This window comes from Panthera leo, chromosome D1 (genome assembly GCF_018350215.1).
Source record: "Panthera leo isolate Ple1 chromosome D1, P.leo_Ple1_pat1.1, whole genome shotgun sequence".
NCBI lineage: Eukaryota > Metazoa > Chordata > Mammalia > Carnivora > Felidae > Panthera > Panthera leo.
In genome coordinates this window covers 77977436-78001475 of record NC_056688.1, presented here as the reverse complement: position 1 = coordinate 78001475, position 24040 = coordinate 77977436, and the positions used below count along the sequence as shown (strand labels likewise).

At 36.5% G+C, this 24040-nt stretch overlaps 1 protein-coding gene across 1 annotated transcript in view; it reads right to left on the bottom strand.

Moving 5' to 3' along the window:
* GAS2 (growth arrest specific 2) overlaps positions 1-24040 on the bottom strand; it is a 130348-nt gene that overhangs the window by 79622 nt on the left and 26686 nt on the right. The window lies entirely within an intron of this gene.

The following is a 24040-nucleotide window of genomic DNA, read 5'->3' as shown; positions in this document are numbered from 1 at the left end:
ATAGAAAAGGAAGTGAAATGCACATGACATTTAGATGCCATTAAGAAACTATAGGGGTGCCTGGGTGGCTCAGTTGGTTAAGCATCCTACTCTTAATTTCAACTCAGGTATGATCTCACGGTTTGTGAGTCCAAGCCCTTCATCAGGCTCTACACTGACAGTGCAGGGCCCTCTTGGCATTCACAGATCTCTCTCTCTCTCCTTCTGCCTCCCTCCTCCACTCTCTCTCTCTCTCAAAATAAACTTAAAAAAAAAAAATTCTAAAAAACTGTCCATATAAACAAATCCTTGCCTTTTCTACTATCTAGTAGAAATACACCTAAGTCCCTTCCCTGGCTCAGATTGCCTCTTTTCTTTCTCTTGTATTAATTTTTTTTCTGGCTTTATCTTTCATCCAAGTACTCTATCATTACTTCTCACAAATTATTTATAAATGTATTTTCCATTTGTGAAAGAATGAAACACAAATATACTATATGAAGATAGATAATATGTAACACACAAACCTGCATTCTTATGTGCCTACATACATACACATATATCAATATATTATATTATTAATATTTTACATTATAATATAAAAACAATTCTGGTTGGATTTCTGCTATCTGACCCTGAAACATATTGACATTCTTCTGGGATAAGAAAATTCTTAAGATAAAGGGAGGGTGTGAACCTGGACAGACTTTTTTATTAACAGTCTGTCATAAAATTTTAGCCAGGAAATCTCCACTGGTACCGTAACAAGTGTTATAAAGAACTGTGTGGGCTTTCTTTCTTTAATAGAACATAACCAATTTCCGTGGCATCCCAAGAAGTCACAGAATGCAATTCTATGTGATGGGAAAGAGTGAACAATGCATTTGCATGGTGGAGGCTACATAGAGCTTTGCCTCAAGGGGAGAAATTCACTTTGTGATTTAAATTCATAAATAAATGTTTCCTCCATTCACTGTAAACGAAAAAATAGAAGCAAAATGTTGTTGATTGTTGAGTTCATTTGCAGGAACAGCTATAAAAAATGAGATAGTGGCCTTAGTAGATTGGTGAAGTCCTGCTAACATCATACTAGAGTTCTTCCTGTCCAAAGATTTTATAGCCACATACCTAAAACATTCAGTTACTACCTCACTTAAAGTCTGTGTCTGTCCAATCACAAAGGTCTATCTTTTTCTTGCCGACTGAATTTAACTTAGAGGAGACATGATCAAGACTTTTTCACACAAATATGTCTATAGTTATATATTTTAGGCATTACTGCCATATACATAAATCATGTATGGGGCTACTTATGTAGCAATAACCCCTTAACGATTTTGCGTAAGTAATGGTTTTGAAATAAATGATTTTCTTTTTTTTTAAGTTTATTTATTGATTTTGAGAGACAGAGAGAGAGAGAGAGAGCAGACAGGTGCATGTGCACAGGGTGGGGAAGGGGCAGAGAGAGTGGGAGAGAATCTCAAGTGCAGAGCCTGACATGGGACTCAATCTCACGAACCATGAGATCGTGACATGAGTGGAAATCAAGAGTCAGATGCTTAACCAACTGAGCCACCCAGGCATCCCAAAGAAATGATTTTCTATATGAATTGTAAAAACAATCAGAAATAGCATAGTTTAATATTTCCTCTAAAAAATATTCACAACCATCAATCACTACTTATTAAAGTTAAAATATATATATCCTTAAATCTAGCAATTCACTTTGAAGTATATATCCTAAAGATATAATAGCATTTGGGGTTAAAAATATATATACAAGTATATGTTGAACAGAAAATATAGAAACAAGAATATGTCAAAAGAGGGTTGGTTGGTGGAATAATACATAGTATACATACAATGGAACGCAAAGCAATTATTTTTAAAATATTACATTTTAAAAAATGTATGTATATTGAACTATACAGATATTCAGTATGTACTTGAAAATAATTTGCCAACAGATATGTATACCAAATGCAAAGCAATTATTTTTAAAATATTACATTTTTAAAAAATGTATGTATATTGAACTATACAGATATTCAGTATGTACTTGAAAATAATTTGCCAACAGATATGTATACCACAGTTTCATTTTATGATTGTGTGTACATGTGTCTATACATACACACACTATATACGGAGAGATACAGATGGCCATATATAAGGTTTAGTTGCATATAAATATGTTGTATGATAAATATGAATATCATACTAACTTAAATAATGTTAGTTTAGGGAAAATTAAAGAATGACATGCATTAAATTGATCGTAATTACCACTGAGGAAGGTGATTGATGCATATAGTTTCATTTACTTCATTACATATTTCCAAACTGAGTAGGATGATTTTAAATGACTTTAACTATTTTATCAATATTTTCAGATTAAATCGTCAAAATCAGCCAATTGTATCATTCAAAGATAAAAGAGGATTTTCTGGGGGAAAAAATCTCTAAGAGATGACTATAAAGTTTTTTATGATGTGACTAAGGCAAAGATCATCTCTAAAGAAAGAACATCAACAGATTCAAACACAGCCACGTTAAGATTTACCACCTCAAAAAAAAAAAAAAAAAAAAAAAAAAAAGATTTACCACCTCTATCCCTGGGTGGGGAAAGAAATAACACGTAAAGCTATTTAAAATATAGGAATGAGTTTTCATATAGGAAGTATAACCTAGAAATTATAAACTATTTGACGCAGTTAAGGGCACATTAAGGACATAACGGCTCACAGCTTGTATAGCAGAAAGGAATACAATATCCATATTGCACTCGAGAAGCTAGAGATTGATTTGACACTTAATCTACCAAGGGACACATTTTGAGAGAATACTCACAAGAAACAAGCCCTCAAGTATCATTCAGCCTACTCTTGAAGAACTTACAAGGACAAGCACTGAACACAGAAATGAAAATACCATTTTTCCCCTATAAGCTTGTAACCTTACAAAGTCATTTACATAACATATACCTGAATGTAAGTTTTATTTAAAATTCATTCATATTTGAAGACATGAAAGTTATTGTAGGCTAAATAAAATGAAAGCTGGCTACTGATACTCCATAACTTGGGAATTTCCAGTGCAAGGAATTCAATAGTAATAGCAATCTAACAAGGTGTTATTTAAGTGATTTATAGGGTGTTTGTTTCTGTTCTGGAGCTGTCAGATTTAGTGCTTCCGTATCACCTGAAGACTTAGGAAACTTCCAATCTCCATCCAGATGAAATGTTTTATTTGGTAAAATTTGAAAAAGTCATCCTCATTGGTCCAAATGGCTAACTAATTGAGCCCTCACACACAGTACCTATAAAGGTCATAACACATAACCAGGAATAAGGATCTCTGTGCACTGGCTAAGAGAAGTAGCATACTTATAGAATCTAATATTCTTCCTGGTTGAACACCACCCCCAAACCAAAGGTCTTTCCAGGGTTACTGTGTCATTTATAATTAAGAGTCCTAGGGCAGAAGTTTGATTTCATTTGAGTTACAGAACAAATGATTTAATAATATCAGCCCTCAATCCTTTCGAACTTAAAATTGTTTTTGACATATTTTATACCAAAGTATTTATAAAGTTCTGAACACCTTGGCAATTATATCTCTTCCAGTTCTGTGATTTCTTTCTTTTTTTTTTTTTAATGTTTATTCATTTTTGAGATAGAGAGACAGAGAAAGAGGGACAGGGTGCGAGTGGGACAGGGGCAGAGACAGAGGGAGACACAGAATTAAAGCAGGCTCCAGGCTCTGAGCTGTCAGCACAGAGCCCAATGCATGGCTCCAACTCACAACCCACAAGATCATGACCTGGGCTGAAGTCAGATGCTCAACGGACTGAGCCACCCAGGTGCTCCCTGTTATTTTCTTAATCGTTAATTTCTTTAGGTTTTCATGAGAATCCTGGGGTGGGGGGTGGGGAACCAACTCTGGATCTCTTTAATATCAGTAAACAAAATAAAAACTAATAAATTGGATAAAATCGAACTATTTCCTTGCCTAGAAAATCTTGAAGAAGAGTTTTATTACAGAGAACTGCTATAAGTAATCATGGATGTGTACACTTGAAAAGCTGAAAATGGACCATAGATATGGAGAGAAATACTTCTGCCCTAAAGAACTAGAGATTTGAAAGGGAACCTCCCCACATGGCTCATCATATCATCCATATTAATTTTCCCTTTACTGCTCACCTCTTCAAACAACTCCTACAACATTTAAATTATAGACCATCTCAATTATTTACTGATGTAAGTTTTTCCAGGCAGTGTTGTTACTCATTATGTCCCCAAAACCTGACTGATGAATGGTAAGACTTGCATGAATGCTAAGACTTGACCCCTCAAACTAGACTGGAATCAATGTAGGGCAGGAGCAAACACCGTATCAGAGTTTTTACATTCCCAGGGGGCACATTTCCAGGGCCTTTAAAATTCATTAAATTCATAGGATAACTTATACTTTACATTATTTCTGTAAACTAAGAAATGTATAACTGAAAAATCAAAGTAACACCTTTGAACTGTTTTTGAAAGTTACTGAATATAGAAGGGTGAGTACAGAATAATCACCACGCTGAACCGAGACTGGGTCAAAATTTAGGCTCACTGACTCACTGGCAAGAGTCATGCTACTGTATCCCAGCCTCCATAGCATGGGATTTGATATTTTGTGTTAGCAAAATGAGAAGTGACTCTCAATCAATGGGATCACATGCAAGTAGTCAACGGGGTGCACATTAATTTTTCTAGTATCGAGTTAAATGTTTATATTTTTTCTTTCAGTGGGATTAACTCAGGATATGTACTCATGGCCCCCAAAATACTTATAGACTGGATGATTAACATACAAAAGAATGGTTTCAATTCCAAAGTGTCTTCCCATTCCCTTCTGGCAACAAGCAAGTTAGGTTGCAATAAAAAGAATGCAATAAAAAGAATTTAAATTTACTTCTAAAGGCTTTTAATTTTTTCCATTATCTGCTAGGGCTTTAGAGGCCAAAGTCAGTTATCTCACCTTCTTGGGATGATACTCTGGGCAAATGACTTAATGTTTCAGTGCCTCAGCCTCCTGTTCAAATGCACATAGAAGACAATGCATCTCATCAGGTATACGTGTGTGAATGTGAGTTAAATAATATAATTCAAGTGCAGAAGCAAGTGTTTCATAAAGTTTACTCCACTACCATGGGAGTACCCACTAGTGACATGGGGCTAGTAAACACTTTGAACTGTGGTGCAACTAGAGAACTAATTTGTCAATTTTACTTCATTTTAATCTCTGTGAGATGGTGGATGTTAGCTGAACCTATGATGGATTCGTTTTATAATATCTGTAAATCAAACCATAACGCTGCATGTCTTAAACATAAACACTGATGTATGTCAAGTATCTCTCCATAAAACTGGGAAAATCCATTTAAATTTCAAAAGCCACATGTGGCTTATGGCTATCCTATTAGCACATTCATAATAGAGAAAGGACAGCCGCTTTTGGGGTTTGAGGGTCCAATATTTGGCCACTTGACTAGTTTCCTTTGAACTAATACCATTTTCATTTCTTTCAACTACCCTCAAAACCAATAGTTCCCCTGGATATAGTTACATGAGACACACAATTATATTGGTCACCTACAAAGAGTTAACTTATATGCTGCAGAGCTCAACTTGTGTATGTCCTAGTTAAGGCTGTGAGTGTTGTAGCTTCAAAAGGGCAGCGTGATTACATATAGTACTTATAGATCTATTTATAATTCTTACAATAGCCTACACCTAGAGAACCAGAATCTTACTTAGTGCCTTACTTACAAGGAGTACTGACTTATTTATTTTGGTCTGAATCATATGGTGGGTGGGAAAAGAGAGGATTAAAACTGTGAGTGACAATCATGCTTCAGGCACACAAAACTTACTTTCATATAGATTATCCTATTTCATTCTTTAAAAAAATGATGCCTTGAATCAGGTAGGTAATAGTTTCTACATTTTCCAAGATGAAAAAATTGAGCTCATATATAGTTTAAATCAAATTATTCAATCTCTTATACCCATATGCTTCTAACTGTTCTATAATAGCTCACCAATGCTTGGAATTTAATATATTTCAGCAGTTGATTTATTTTCCCATTTTTTGGCCAGGTAACATTAAAATGAAGAATATGTATTCTCTCTCCCCTGTCAAACTAAAAAGAGAATAGAGAGAATGGCATCTCTGGTCCTCTGCATGCAGAGAACTGAAAATTTAATACTAGTAGTTTAAATAATCCATTCTTCACCAAAGTTTGATTGCATCTAGTAGACATTTCAGATATAAAACAGAAGACATACGTAAAAGAAGATGTGGAAATTGCCAAGAACTAATATCTTTCCTTTTCCAAAGAGTATATAGAATGTACTGTTCAAATACACAGGCAATAAAGTCACTCTTTCCATGATGGAATTAATGTCTCCACTTGTATCCCCTTGTTGATTTTAGTTTCACTGATATATTTTATGGAAGAAAACCTCTCAATAAAATTATTTGAACATTCACAGTATCAAGGTATCTAAACAGAACTACCAAGTGGCTTTGGAAAGGATGAAACTGTATCCTTTAAGATCAAAATTATTAAAATGAAAAATAGGAGAAACTTCTTTCTGGTGCCACCAACCTCTCCTGGGAATTCTGCAATAGGACTTTATGCCTCAGACAGAGTGAGCTATGATTTAGTACAGTCACAACTGAACTCACTGGATTTAACTCAAAATGAACCTCTTCTCTCCTTTCCTTCTCCAGATATATTCTACCCTAGAGAGAACAGGTCTTAGAGCAAAATTTGGTGTAATCTCCATGCTGTATGGCATAGAAATATTCACACAAATTTTTAAAATATTTTTTAAAAGGTTTCTCACATCAGAATTCTGGTATACCCAGTAAATCATGAGGAAATCACTTAAATGTAGAAAATATGTTAAGATTTTGAATCCTCTGAAATTACTTCTGGCATAACATAAACTGATGCTGGCAATGAAGTCCAAGCCTAGTGCTCAAACTTCAGGCTGAAAGGATGAGATGGATAATGGAAAGTTAAGATGGAAATGAGTTGAGAACTTGCATCCACACAAAAACCTGCACATGGATATTTATAGCAGTTTTGCTTTATTCATAAATGCCCAAACTTGGAGGCAACCAAGATGCCCTTCAATAGGTGAATGGAACTGCTCTACATACATCCAGACAATGGAATATTATTCAGTACTAAGAAGACATGAGCTATTGGGATGTCTGGGTAGCTCCGTGGATTAAGCATCCGACTTCAGCTCAGGTCATGATCTCATGACTCGTGGGGTTGAGCCCCACGTCGGGCTCTGTGCTGACAGCTCAGAGCATGGAGCCTGCTTCAGATTCTGTGTCTCCCTCCCTCTCTGCCCCTCCCCTGCTCATGCTCTCTCATGCTCTCTCTCTCTCTCTCTCTCTCTCTCTCTCTCAAAAATAAATAATAAAAACATTAAAAAAGTTAAAAAAAAAAAAAAGACATGAGCTATCCAGCCTTAAAAGACATGTTGGAGCCTTAACTGTATATTACTAAGCGAAAGAAGCCAATGTGAAAAGGCTACGTATCACATGATTCTAATTATATACAAAAGGTAAAACTATGGAAACAGTAAAATAATTAAAGGATAGGGAAAAGGGAAGGATGCATAGGTGATTCACCATAAGATTCATCACATGGGATTTTTAAGACGTGAAACTAACTTTAAAAAAAATGTTTTTTGAGTTTATTTATTTTGAGGGAGAGAGAGAGGGCAAGCATGAGCAGAGGAGGGGCAGAGAGAGGGAGAGAGAGAATACCAAGCAGGCTCTGCACTGTCAGTGCAGAGCTTGATATGGGCCTTGAACCCACAAACCATGACATCATGACCTGAGCAGAAATCAAGAGTCAGATACTTGAACAACTGAAACTATTCTGTAAGATACTATAATGGTGGATATACATCATTACACATTTGTGAAAACCCACAGAATTCACAACAGGAGACTGAATCCTATTATAACCATGGACTTTGAGTGATATTGACGTGTCAATATAGGTTCATTATTTGTAACAAATGTACCATCCAGTTGTATGTCCTGCTCAAGTATGCCTTGAATCTAAAACTGCTCTAAAAATTAAAGTATATAAAAAAGTTATTATTGTTATTGATAGTTGTTTAAAAGCACCAAATGCTTCACAAAGGAGAAAAAAAACCTTGGTGTTAAATAAAAAAAATTCATTGTTTCCATTGTTATGTACATTGTGCCTAATTTTACATATACACCCACATGGGAATCATTATATAAATGCTATGCTACTATGAAAAGCTTCTGTTCTCCCAAATAATTATTTACATATGACCAGACGGAGATTAGCTTCTTAAAAATTTCAAAAGTCTAGTCCTACCCTTTAAAATTCAGTTAACTGGCACAGCTACTAATTCTGAATGGGAATAATTTAATCTGAATCAACTCAAGCAATCATTATTAAATCATAGCTCCACATCAGTTGTAACGGTTGGCACTGCAGACAGAAATACTAAAAAGATAAAGCCGAGGCTGCTTTTCAGAGACCCTCAGTGACTTTGAGAAAAAGACTTTAAAATCATCATTTCTTGCAGCACCTGGGTGGCTCGGTCGGCTAAATGTCCAACATCAACCCAGGTCATGATCTCGGGGTCCGTGAGTTCGAGCCCCACGTCGGGCTCTGTGCTGACAGCTCAGAGTCTGGAGCCTCCTTTGGATTCTGTGTCTCCCTCTCTCTCTCTGCACCCCCCTCCCAACCCTGCTCATGTCTGTCTCTGTCTCTCTCAAAAATAAACATTAAAGGGGCGCCTGGGTGGCTCGGTCGGTTAAGCGGGTGGCTCGGTCGGTTAAGCGTCCGACTTCGGCTCAGGTCATGATCTCGCCGTCTGTGAGTTCGAGCCCCGCTTCGGGCTCTGTGCCCACAGCTCAGAGCCTGGAGCCTGTTTCAGATTCTGTGTCTCCCTCACTCTCTGCCCCTCCCCTGTTGATGCTCTGTCTCTCTCTGTCTCAAAAATAAATAAACGTTAAAAAAAAAAATTTAAAAAAAAAAACATTAAAAAATCATCAAAAATAAATAAATAAATAAATAAATAAATAAATAAATAAATAAAATCATCACTTCTTATGATAAGAAATACAATAGAAGTTTAAGTATTTAAATAGAAGTTAAAATTTAGCTCTTTGGGAAATTTCAACCTGAATGGGGAGGGGCTGATTGAACATCATGATAGGAAAGCCTTAGAAAGGGGCAGTAATTTACACAATTGAAGGATCTCAAGTGCTCAACAGGCATATGAGGACAGTACTGTCCTAAAGCGAAACATCTGACAAAGCCTCAACCAGGATGGCTGCTATGGGTGAGCATAAAATGCACGTAGAAGAGAAAATGAGACCAGAAAAGTCAACTGGGTTTGAGTCACAAAAGGTATAATTATACCTTACGAGAATTGCCAATATTATAATCTCAACCAGGGTTACAAACTCAAAGGCCCAGAAGTGGCCAGGCAGACCAAATAAAAGAATGAAGCAGCTAGTTCCCAGAGATTATAAGGAGTGGTGGGGATTGTGGAAATCTGAAGAATTCATACCAGTCCAGGAGGGGCCGACATATTTATTTAAGTCTAAGACATCACCATAAAAAACACAGTCTCAATGTTGTTAGACATTTCAATTTTTTAGAAGAATTTGGAAATCTAGACATTTTGATGGGCAAACTCCTTGACTCTGAACAATTGAATCTATAGACAGATGCATGTGTTTGCCTGCAGGAAACGATTTTAACATATAAACTAATAAGTAATCCAACTACACATATCCTCTGGAAAAATAATTATGTTATTTGTTGTCGACAGTGACTTAAAGGACTGAATAAAAAAATTTAGATAATTCTATGGAAGTAAAAAATAACTGATTTCTTTTTCTTCTGCCATCTCCATCTTCACAGCTAGAGTACCAAGACTTCAAGAGTCAGGCGTCAATCGGAAGAAGAGAAACTTACTCTGTGAACCGGAAAGATTTCACAGAGAAAAAAACAGGGCTGTTGGATACTAGGCAGAGCAGTCCTTCAGATTTCTTAATTATTAATTAATTATAGGAGCTCAAACAAATTGATGATAGTTTCAAACATGTTCTTGAGAATGTATGTTAGTTTTCTGTGTCCCTTCTAAAATTAAGGAATTATATTAAGGAAACAAGCAAGAAAAGTCTTATCAGATGTATCTTGTGACGAAGTTTTGGGATGATTTGGGGTTCATGGGGTTTGGAGCTGACGGACAAAAAAGAATTCTTGAAGATGTCTTTGGTGCAAAAAGGTGATGTTAATAAAGCACAGAGACAGGACCCATGGGCAGGAAGAGGTGCACTGGGGCTGTGGGAGGGGTGACCATTTAATGGAGTCAGGGAGAAAGGGTTTCCAAAAAAACTTTCATATGCTAAAGACTTACTGGAGGCCTAGCTATTGTCAAACTGAGGTTGTTTTTCCCTCTAGCAAAGCATTAACATTAAGACAGTAGGAAGTTCCTGGACTTTAGGCTATGATGGGATTGCCTTTTTCTGGTAAACTGGTGGAGACTCTTATCTGTTTAACCAGTTGTATTTTGTTTTGTTTTGTTTTTGTTTTTGTCCTTTCCTGTTTTTGGATAGCTTGGAGTATTCAAGGAGTATCATATGCGTCCCATGGGGGGGGTGGGGGGGTGCTGTTAGCCTGCACTTTGCCCTCAGCTTACCCCCTACCCTCATCATCTTGAATTTTTCATTTCCCACTAACGTTTTGTACATTTTAAGACATAATAATTTAAAATGATTGGCAGCAAATTTTGAGTTCACAGAGTCACTGATGCTAATATTTTAGCTAAAACTACTTTTTGGTAGGCATCTCTAAAATATCCAACAAAGAAAAGCATTGTCAGAAGTCCAAGGATTGTTTCCTGAATGGATTCCAGAAAACCCAATTTATTTTAGTGGCTAGCATACTTCCAAACACTTTTTGAGCAAAGACTCTCTCTCTCTCTCTCTCTCTCTCTCTCTCTCTCTCTCTCTCTCTCTCTCACTTTGTTTTGGTAACTTCACTGCACTACAGATTTTGGGCACACTACAAGTGTTCACCAATAGGGATAGCTCCCTAGACTTTCAGTAAATTTGAATGATGGAAATGTTAAACTTTTAGTAAATCAAAGAGAAAAGGCTTAAGCCTTGAAACTACAACTCATCAGCAATCAGACTGAGTCATCAAGAAGTTAGTTAATCTATTTAACCTTTTGGAACTTCAGATCTATCATTTGTAACATGTTTTGAGAATTAAATAAGATGTTTTGGAAAGTGTCTATCCTAGACCACAGCTTATCTTCGATTAATGTTTTTTTTTTTTTCAAATATGTGTCTACTTTCAGTTCTTTTTACAAAGAACGCCCTGAGGAGAAGTGAAAAATAGTTACGTCGTCACATCTGTAATTAGGGGAAAAAATTTAAAGCAGACGCTCTACATTAGTATGGTGATTTAATCACAATTTGTTTTTATCCATCTTCTAATTTCTTTTCATTATTATGTTGTGCATTCATATCTGTTCTCCACATTCCAATTAGAGTAGACTTTTAAAAAGGCAAATTTAGCGTCCCAGTGCTTTTAGGATAAAGCAAAGCTCCTTCTAGTACAGCTTCCACGATTTGTATTAGCTCCACTCCTACCTGCAGACCTAGCAGAGGACCTCAATGCTCCCTACAGGCTCACCAGCCTCTACTCCTACTTTTGATGCTCCTCGTGCTCCCTCCCACCACACAGCCCTGACACAAGGGTTCTCTCTGTCCTTCCCTTACCTCTTTGCCCAAGTAAGTTTGCCAACTCATTTGCTTATATCTTTTCTTGAGCAGAAATGTAAAGAGTGGTGTGAGATGAGCCCACAGGGCTCATAACTCTTGGATACCCATGAGGGTATATGGCACAGACACCCATGATTTTTCCCCAAACTTTTCTTCCCCTGCTTTTCCAATTGTAAAATAAAGTACCGCCATCCATTTCTTCACATATGAAACCCAATCTCCCTCACCTTTTGGCATATTATTTTGAATTAGAGATACTTGAGAAACAGCCAGAGCAAGAAAGGCGCTCTGACCTTACTTGGTCTCTCAACAAGCAGGGGATAAATCTCCCATGTGAAAGGTACCAGGAGGGAAGACAGCATCCTTATCACCAGAGAATGGGAATTTAGGGCCAAGAAGTCTATGTAAACAAGCTCTATGCTTCTTCTTCACTAATTTACTACTCCCAAGTCCAAACCCCTTTGTCTTGTCAATTCTTCACAAACGTATTGTTTCTTTGTCTACAAGCTATATATAAGAGCTTCCTGCTTTGGTCACTTCTTTGGGTCATATATTTTTATGGGACTCGCAAACATATGAAATTAAATTTGTTTTCTGTCTGTTAATCTGTCTTGGGTCAGTTTAATTATTAGACTAGCCAAAGACCCTAGGAAGGAAGAAGGGAAACATTTTCCATCCCTGTCCCACCAAGTTTCAATAGATCTCAAAACCACGTGCTTCTTTCCAGTACCACTGCTAGCACCTCAGGTTGATGGTCATTATCTCTCTCCTAAGCAGGGCAATAGCTTCCTACCAGAGGTCCTTACTTCCATATTCACCTCTCCCTTCCAACCCATTCACCACACTGCAAATGTCATCTTTTTAAAAGATTTTATCAAGCCCCTGTTTAAAATACTTCAATGGCATAATGTTCTTTTTTAAAAATTTTTTTTTAACATTTATTTATTTTTGAGAGAGAGAGAGAGAGAAAGAGAGAGAGAGTTAGAGTGAGTGGGGTAGGGAAAGAGAGAGAAGGAGACACAGAATCCGAAGCAGGCTCCAGGCTCTGAGCTGTCAGCACAGAGCCTGACATGGGGCTCGAACCCATGAACAGTGAGATCACTACCTGAGCCAAAGTGGGAAGCTTATTTGTTGTTCTTAATATACAGGCCAACATTCAACAGATTTGGCTCTGGTCTCATTCTGGACACTAATATTACATGCTAGTATCCAAACACTTGCTTGACTTTTAGTTTCTTAAAGTCATCATATGCACCTCCACAACTGAGGGCTTTTCCCATGTGCTATTTTCCATATTTGGAACATTCCAGATCCCCTTTCTGTCTGGCTAATTCCCATCCCTGCTGCAAAATAATATAAAAGTCCTTTCGACAAGACTGCCCTTTCTACAACATTGCCCTTTTAAAGTTACCATATACTTGGATTTTCCCATACTTACACATCACACAGTTGTAATGCACTGTTAGCTTAACTATTTGGTTAATGTTATTCTTCCTAACAACCTGCTACTCTACAAGGTAGCATATTTTAGGTGTTCAATAAATGTTTTTTGAATAATTGATTGAATGGCATCAATATAATGGATGGCATGGTGATACAAACTGCTGATATATGTCATTTATTGAACATTTATTTATATTTGTATTCTTACATGTTCATATTTTATTAACTTAACTAGAATCTAAGCCCTTTGAGAGGGGACAGGAATGTTTTACACTTTCTTTTATTTATCAGTATCTTGAATACAGCACTCAAAACATATCTATCAATTGAAAATTCTAGATCATCTGTGAAAGACTTTATATAGGGAAGTCAGAGAAGGCATCAGCCAAAAGACAACATTTGAACACAGACCTAAAGGGAGTGAGGAGCAAGTCATATATATTTCTGAAGAAAAAATATTCTGAGAAGATAGAAGAGCAATTGCAAAGGCCCTGTGGTAGTTGGGACCTGTTTATTGGGTTCAAAGACCAAGGAGGTCATTATGACTGCAGCAAAGCAGAGTCTGGGGAAAGTCACATGAAACGAGATCAGATAGTTAGCTAGGAAATTGAGTATGTAGGGCCTTGTATGTAATCATAAAGATTTAGGCTTTTAATTGAAGTGAGTCATGATGCCATTAGAGAATTTTCAGCTAAGAAATAGCATGATATGATATAAGTTTTAAATTATTTGATGATTTAATCTATGTTAAAAGTTTACTCTGACAGAGAATAAGTACTTAGTAAAAGCTTACTTTATTATCATATCTCATGGTATTCAGTAAGTCTGAAAAAAAGATCAGATAGCTACTTCTCAAACTTTAAAAAATATTTAAACATAGCAAATATGATAACATAGAACAAAATATGGGGTGGTTCCTCATTTATGATTTTCAATACATACACATGTTTTTTATACATTTGTACATGCATTTATCATATACATACAAATATAGAGATTAATCTTTCCTGTCTTAATGTTCCCACTGTACCTGTGTAAAATATGTTTATTCTGAGTTTTGTATGTCTATAACACTATTCTTCACTAGATTGTGATCATCCAGAATAAGTTCTTGGTCTGGGAAGACCATGAACTTGAGATGAGCAAAATATTATGTTTATTTTTACTCTCCTCTAATTTTTTTTTTTTTTTTTTTTTTGAGAAAGAGAGAGAGTGTGAGAGTGGGGGAGAGGGGCAGAGTGAGAGAGAATCTTAAGCAGGCTCCACACTCAGTGCAGAGCCCAATGGGAGGCTTGATCCCATGACCATGAGATCATGACTTAAGCCAAAATTCAGAGTCAGACGCTCAACTGACTGAGCCACCCAGGCTGCCCTCTCCTCTGATTTTCAATATACTTTTATTATGAATGTAATGTCTAGAATGTATACATGAAATATTAAGTTTACTTTCTCTTTTACTTTAAAACTACAGTATTTTTCAGAACCCTTGTTCACTGTTGGTGGGAATGCAAACTGGTATAACCACTGTGGAACACAGAATGGAAGTTCCTCAAAAAATTAAAAATATAAGTACCCCTCTGATCTAATGATTTCCAATGTCAATTCAAAAACACAAGAAACAATAAATGTTGTTAAGGATGTGGAGAAAAAGGAACCCTTATGCACTGTTTGGGAATGCAAACTGGTGCAGCCACTGAGGACCAGTATGGAGTTTCCTCAAAAAGTTAAAAATAGAAGTCCCCTAAGATCCAGTAATTGCACTACTAGGTATTTACCCAAAGAATACAAAAACAGTAATTTGAAAAGATATATGAACTCCTGTGTTTATTGCAGCATTATTTACAATACCCAAATTATGGAGGCAGCCTCAGTGTCCACTGATAGATAAATAGATGAAACAATGTAGTATATATATATATATGTATATGTATATATATACATATATATGTATATGTATATGTATATATATATATATACACAATGGAATCTTATTACTCAGCCATAAAAGGAATGAAATCTTGTCATTTGCAACAACACGGATGGATCTAGAAGATATAATGGTAAGTGAAATACGCTAGTCAGAGAAAGATAGATACCATATAATTTCACTCATATGTGAAATTTAAGAAACAAAATAAATGAACAAAGGGGGGAAAAAAGAGGCAACCCAAAAACAAGACTCTTAACTAGAGTGAACCAACTGATGGTTAACAGAGGGGAAGTGGGGGGTGGGGGATGGGTGAAATAGTGAAAGGGATTAAATAGTACACTTGTCATGATGAGAACTGAGTAATGGATGGAACTGTTGAACCACTACATGGTACACCTGAAACAAATATAACAGTGTATGTTAACTACAATAGAATTGAAATACATTTTTTTAAAAAATTACAGTATCTTCAAAACCAATGCCAGATTAATAAAAATAAGCAAACACATTGCTTATTTTTTTAACTTGTGCTTTAATATTTATTTTTAATAATGTAGTAACCATATTTCAAAAAATGTTGATACCCTCTATTTTGTGTTTTATAATCCTTAATGTCATGCATTTAAAAACATCATCACGAAAAAGGATCGGCAGGCCTCACCCAATGGTTAAAGAAGGCAGGATACAAAAATAATTGTCTCTGCTCTAGAAGGCAGAGTCGGTGACTTATTGGCCTTTATAACACCTAGTACAAAACTGCCTCTCAAGAAATTCCCTAGTCTTATTCAGAATTTAGTCAGTTCACTCCCATTTTAAGATTCCCTTCTTGGGCCACCTGGGGGGCTCAGTCGGTTAAGCGTCCAGCTTCAGCTCAGGTCATGATCTTGTGGTTTGTTGAGTTCAAGCCCTGTGTCAGGTTGTGATGACAGCTCAGAGCCTGGAGCCTGCTTTGGTTCTGTGTCTCCCTCTCTCTCTCCCCTCCCCTACTCACACTCTGTCTCTCAATCTTCCTCTCTCTTTCAAAATTAAATAAACCTTTAAAAAAAAAAAAGATTCCTGGGGCGCCTGCGTGGCTCAGTCAGTTAAGTGTCCGACTTCTGCTTAGGTCGTGATCTCAAAGTTTGTGAGTTCGAGCCCCGCGCTGGGCTCTGTGCTGACAGCTGGGAGCCTGGAGCCTGCTTTGGATTCTGTGTCTCCTCTCTGCCCCTCCCCCACTTGTGCTCTGTATCTCTCTATCAAAAATAAATAAATGTAAAAAGAAAAAAAGATTCGTTTCTTCCTTTTTACTTCAGAGGTTTCATTCTTTTTAACAACTGTAGATAGAGCTAAGTTCTTTGTTTCTATTTTAGTTTTGGCTTCAAGATACAGGAATTGCTGCATTATTACTTCTTACAGGGAGCATCCATTAGACAAACAGCCTGTGGGAAATCAGACATGACCAGCAAAGAGGTATAAACACAAAACACATACGAGACAGCTCCATGCATGATATGTAATGCATTTTCAAACTGCTAAGCAAAACAATAGCAGGTATTCATGTAGGCAGCTCCTAAAAGCTTATACAGTTGGAGAGCTCTACATACTATAAACTCAATTACCTCATCTAGAAAACATTATGCCATTACTCTGCAATGCACCAGTACCACATACCTTGGACCACACACACACATATGGTGAGTACTTACATTTTAAATCATCTAGCAATCCTCAGACATTTTCAAATTAAAAAGGAACATTTTTCCTCAAATTTACAGCCCCTTAAAAATGTTCTTGTTATAAAACCTGTAAATGGTCTGCTTTAAGAAATGGCATGCATATTCATCATTGATTTGTTTAAATGACCAGAATTTCTCCAAAGCATTTAGTAACAGCTCATTTTAAAGTAATTAATTTTCTATTTTCCATATGGTGAGAGTGACTTTTCCTGACATAGTATTCTATATCCACAGTGCTTTGAAACAGCAGTGGCCACAGTCAGTGCTATCAAATATCAGAAAAACAGTTCCCCAGTTACACGCCTTGCCCATGTGCCTGCATGCGGTTAAATGCAGGATGTGAGCCTATAAGTGGAAAAGATGATGTCACTGTGGAAAAATTCGATCAGGTTTACTTTTACGCTCGGGGGCAATGTTCTGCTGATGTTATGAAATTATGTAGATGAAAAATGTGTGTGTGTGTGTGTGTGTGTGTGTACTCCTTCTTCTAAGCCAGATCTGTTTTTTTTTTTTTTCATGCTTTTGGAACTTCAATTCGACATGTTTCATTTTTAGTCTTATGCTTCGTATGCTTTTAATGCAACCATTATTTACACTACCAAACAATAGCTTACAGTTTTAACTTTTGAGAGGAAAGAGCCGCTGAGCAGTTTTGAAGGAGGGCGATTTATCAGCAGATTCACATAAACATATAGCTTCTGAAACCTGGCAAATTTCTAAGTTCAGTGCTGCCACCTTGTCTTTCTCCTCTCTCCCTCACTCTGGAATGTGGAGATGCTTAGCAGGGTACTGAATAGGGCTAGAAATACCCCTTCACATCTCTTAGCTCATCAGTAGCAAACTCCAACAAGAAAAGAAGCTTAGGATTTGGGAAAATGACTCACTCTTGCTCATTAAGAGGTTGGCAACTACTGGTCTAGAACAAAACAAGTAGGGAGCCAAATATGATAATAGTAGGGTATATTTTACTCTCTTGTAATTTGAGGGAAATTCTAAAATAATTCTGATTCTTTTCATTTGCTTCTTTGTACATAAAAAGAAAACCATCTCAAACATGAGTGTTGTCACAAAGGTTAATTCCATGCTTTGCACCTGGTTATATTCCATTTAGCGAGCCCTGTATGCTTGTCCAAATAATTTTAAGCATGTAAACCCATAATATCATTCCACTTCTAATTTCATCATACAGACAATTCAACAAACTTTATACTGTTTTAGGTAATTCTCAAAAAACTTCAGCCCACCTGCTTAGACATTGGCTGTCTTTGCCACCCACTGAAGGAGTTATATATATATATATATATAAGGGAAAGTGGCAATTTCTTCTATGATTTACTGAGGACAACCAAATGAGAATAGTTTAAATTTTGACTTTGTGATAATAAAAGAGGAAAAAGCTGTAATAATAATGTATGGGTAGTAGGAACAATCAAATTAATATACTGAAATCCACTTAAAATCATTGCAGTAGGCTTAAGCACAACAGCCATTCTATTTTATAAAGAAGATATGGTTTTTAATTGGTATACCTTTTGATTTAGAAAGCAGATGAGACACACTCAAAATAAAAATTTTAAACAACTATGTGCATGAAAACTTTTCAATGTATACTACTATATGCTTTAAGTTCTATTCTAAATTCAGTCACATGATAAATATTGCCTTTCTTTTATTTAAACTGTGGCTGCTTAAAATTAATTTGTTTTCAGATCATTTTGTGAGCTTGATCTCAAAATCTATATAATACTGCATGCATCTTATTTCTCCCTAATAGGTAGTAAATTCCTTGAGAAGACTGTCTACCTTCACATCACAACCATTATTACCAATGACACATACGCACAGAAATATTCACAGTAAATAATGTCATCTCTTGTTTCTAACAAGAGCTCTTATACTCATCAATCATATATCAACTTTTAAAATAACATATATAAATAGGGCGCCCGGGTGGCTCAGTCAGTTAGGGGTCTAACTTCGGCTCAGGTCATGATCTGGTCAGTGAGTTGGAGCCCCATGTTGGGCTCTGTGCTGACAGCTCAGAGCCTGGAGCCTGCTTCGGATTCTGTGTCTCCCTCTCTCTCTCTGCCCCTCCCTTGCTCTCTCTCTCTCTCTCTCTCTCTCTCTCTCTCACTGTCTCAAAGATAAATAAACATTAAAAAAGAAAAAGAAAAAAAGAAATAGGACTCAGTTAGTGTAAAATATTTGTAGTTCATACTATTCTGTATTATTTAAGGTTGTTAAAATGATGAACTTGCTCTGCTCCATGATCATTTTTATCTCCTTTTTGAGTTAACCCTTAGTTAATAAAATAACACATTTTTTTGGAAAGCTGACAGCAGCGTTTACTGCTCGTTGTTCTTACGCACTGGAATTCTCTGACTCACTCCTGCAGTTTTACAGAAACTGTATTTTTACCTTGGTTGTTAAAGAGTGTTTTGGTAGATGGCTAATTAGGGCTCTGAAAAGAAACAATGGTTCTTATATTCCCATTTCACTCACCAACTATTTTATTGGACAAAAGGGGCAGTTATTGAGAAAAAGATGCAAAAAAAAAAAAAAAAAAAAACAAAACCCACCTCCACAGGGATTATATCTTTACAGCTCCTCAGTCATTGAAAGACACAACCCTTAATTACTCTAGTAGTACCTTATTTCAGGTCAAAAGTACCCCTTGAGAACTTAGTCCATGAAAGATCCTAAAATTATTCTTTTTCTTAATTATCAATGATAAGCAAGTTCATAAAGCCATTAGTTATCACTCATCTGATCCTTTTATTATCCTTTTATATTTTATATTTTATTCAAACCACAGCAAACACTATAAACAGGTCTTGAAAAGTAATCCTTCAATGGAATAAAACATTGGGATATTAATATGCTCATTTTTGTCATCATTTTTACCTTTAGATAATGTTCTGAACTCAAATAATATAACATAGTGTGTGACTACATAATCTCATTTGCAATTAACTTAAATGACCAATCTCCTCCAGAACTTCCTTACTAACTTAGACCTCTATGGTCTATTACTTCACCAATATCTTGTCAGCACTTTTAATGTCCTCAGATCCTTTTTCTTTCCCTGAACCACCCCAAAACTCTCCGATTCTCTGTTTTCCCCATTACTTAAAACGTCAGCTTTGTGCCTTATGATTTTGAACATCAAAGTGTTTGAGTGAAGCAAAACCAGCAGAGGGAGGAATTTCAAACTTGGTGACAAAAGTCTTCGGGTTAAAAATCGAGAATTGCTAAAACCCACTGACAACAGCATTCTGGATCTACAAGTAAATATCTACATTGGCCCATTCATTCATTTATTCATTCATCTAAAAACAGATCTACTGAAGACCTATATGCCAGATTTTATGATAGACCTACATACAAATAAGACATTAACCAAGTTCTCAAGGATCTTAGGGTCTAGTAAAGGATAAAGGCAAGCAAAAAACTAAGTATAACAATATAGTACAGATACTCCGACAGATGGGGAAACCATAAATATTAAAAACATCTCTACTTTTCCAAAATCCCTCTACATTTTCTTTAGGAAATATTCCCTATCTCATTTTATTTAGTCTGAGAACACATCAATCAAGGTGAAGCCATGACCTGGTCAGACAGCTGACTGTTCATCACACTAAACAAACTCCCTCTTGCTAACATTTGAAACTTGAGAGAAATGATAAATGGATTTAATAGTTTAATGTTACTGAGCACCCATGTATACTAGGTATTACTCAGTGCTTATGTATATTAAATTTAGCCTCCATAACAACTGATACGTTAGGTACTATTATTAGCTACATGGTTACAAATGAGGATGTTATGACACAGAGAAATTAAGTAGTTTTCCCAAGCTAATTAACAGTGGAGTTAGGATTTAAACCCAGAAAGTGTGCCTGTTGAGTCTACACAATTAACCACTCTATTTAGCTGAGCTCTCTGAAAGTGTTTAAAATGATTCATTCTAATAATGGTACTCTGAAGTGAATGCCCACGTATCCACACTTTATAACCTTCAGAGTTGGTATAAATCCTAGGTCCTCCAAAGCCATCGGTTTTTATTTCTTTAGTCTCAGAGAGTAAAGTTCAGGCATTTGGCATTAGAAAACTATGGGATATTTGGAATTGGTGTTGAGGCTAATACTGGAATGGAAAACTAGCATTCTCTTTATGGAGAATAAACTGTTTTTGTGGGCTTTTAAGCTTACACTATTTTGGCATCCTCTTAATGAAAAAGAATACAGGGAACTAAGTTGAACAAAAACTTAGGGAATTAGATGTTTACTTAGGATAATAAAATAAGGCCCAACAAACAAATAACTTTTAAAGAGGATAAACACTGGAACCATCAAAGAAAAAGAATATAGTATCTTAATCAATTAACTGCCTGACAGAACACTATTTTACTTTTCCTTATAGATTTTGGCTTTATTTATACTTTCTGGTTGCTCCTTCACAAACAGTAACTTGGAAATCTTTTCATAGAGAGAATAGAAAGATAACCTGGTCTTCCTTTTAGCACGAGTAAGCAAAACGAAATCTTTTTTAACAGTTTAGAATAATCTTTCAGTCTCATAACTCATTACTAATAAATGCCATAAATTTTGAAATCTACTAAAATTCTGTTGTGCCACTTAGAGAAATTTATCAAGTTTCTTTTACATGTGAGCTTTTGCATGCAGAATAATTTTCCACAGGATAGTTGTGATAGAAATAATTCAAGTGATATGACTTGCATTTGGTATTGGCTCTTGTCCTTTGCTTAATTCCTGTCCCCTGACCAGTTTTCTGTTTCCAAATGGGACACAACTAGACATTCTTATCTTGGGAGAGTGGCAGAGACACAAAGAGTGGGGGTAAGCTGGGATGAAACAGCAAGCACGCCTTCTCAGGAACTGGGGAAGGTACATGGTGGATCCCCCTACCTCTGGTATTCTCCCGGACCAGGCTAAGAAAGGACTACGAATTAACCTGGACATTCCTGGTACCATTGCTCTGTTCTTCGAATCTCAGCTAGCCATAGTCAGAGCTGATGATCTCTCTCAGGTATCAAAATACTGCAGTCTGGATCAGGATGGAGTTAGATCCCTCTCACAGCATAACTCCTAGCCAACACAGGAATCCCTGGCCAACCGGTTGTGTATCTCAACATACATTTAAAATCTTGAGTGCCACTAAGTGTATTATGGCAGGGTTTTTCTTTATTAATGTAATAGACTTGGAGTGTTAGTCTGAGGAGAACAGGATGTAAATTGAGATTTGGCAGAATTAATGCACTTTAACTGCACTAAATAGAATTCGGTGTGCTAACGTGGACAGCCACAGATGATCCTGTTAATAGTCTGCTAGATTTGCTGACACAAACGTAGATGTGATGCTAGCCCACACTAAATGACAATAAAAGGCCAGAAATCACTTAGTAAAATACAGGGGAAGGGATTCAAACCTTGGAAAAGAAATGCAGCATGCAGTTTGTAATGTGGACCTCATCGAAGCAAACTTTTTACAGTGTCACTCAGTGGGGCCCAAAGATGCTCTATTTTTCGCTAAGATATGAAGAACAGGTTGGTGAGGAGAGTTCCCTAATTTCCTAATGTGATTTTTCGCTTCAGAGAGAGGATGCTGGTGACAGGAGCTTTCTCTTATTAATGTGAATGGGGATTCTCAGGGTGGCAGAAATACATGGTAGCACTTTCATAGGCAAGGTGGATATGGTTGCTAGCATACAAAGTAGGCCAATCAAATCTCTTAGAATAACCTCCCCCACAGGAGATCTGAATGTGGTTTATTAATCATGAGGCCTTTAGCTGAAAATTGAAAGGCAACTTCCTAAGTTCTTGCTTTGTATAACAGAAACAGCAACAGCAACACAATAAGAGAATCTTTCTGATGGCCTAGTTCTTAGACTACAGCCAATTTATAGACCCAGGGCCCATTGAATGAAAGGAGTAATGATCTCAAGTCTTTCCTATAAAGCTTCCTTCTAATCTTTAAAGGGACCTGAAGAGTTTGCTATGCACTAGGGAAAGGGAAATACCTTATGGGGATCAAGTGACAGATGGATTTTGACCTAAGCCTAAGTTACACTATGACTATTATGCCTTTGAACATATAGAAGCCAATTTTACATTTTTCCATGAATATATAATTGGCAAGGATATTCTCAGCAACTTTCATAATTTTTGTTCCCTAACATATGGGATAAAATGTCACAACTTAGAAAAAGTCAGAGATTCATGCTGCTATCAGTGACCTGAACATTGCCAGAAAAGTGATTTCTATCACACCTCCATTCAATTCAAGCCAATATGAAAGATGGATGGGACATGGGGAATAGCAGGGATATTATAATGAATCAATAGTGTCAATCGAGTTGCTGTTCCAGATTTGGTCTTTCCATTGAAGTATACATATTAGAAAATATCCTAGTACTTAGCATGGATCTCTTGGTCTGGAAATGCAATTTTCTTAATCCTGAAACATAGAAAATTCCAGAAGCTGTTTGCATACACTTGACAAAAATAACAGAAGTGTTTTACTATCCTGTACATCGGCTCAGGCTCTGAAACATAAACTATAGGAACATTTCAACATCACACAACACATTCTTCTACTAGGTCCACGGTATTTGGCTGACTTGACGTTACAGAGCAGGAATAGTAGGCAAACTAGATGGCTTCATAAAATACATGCGCTCTAGGGGATAAATTACGTGACAATTCAGGATGGGGTTTTGTTAACTAAATGAAGTTTCTGGGTCCAGCAGTAGGGGCCATGTCGGAACACTGCCTTCTATGTAAAGGATACTATGCACATGTTCCTAACTTGCTATTGTTGTCTTATGGAGGTCGAATCTCCATCTTGGGACACCAGGGACCATAGAACTTGAAATGTTTACTATGAACTTAGTGCCAGATAATCAACTTGGCCACATTTTCGGTGGTGCCCACCAATATTCTATCACTTACAGATATTCTCTCACATATGGCATTCGTTCAATTAGGCCTTAAGATACAGGTAAATTCCATAAGTACATCATTCACTCCCAATTATACCCATTCTTTCATATTGCTGCTTTTGTTCTCCTTAGTCCATACATACA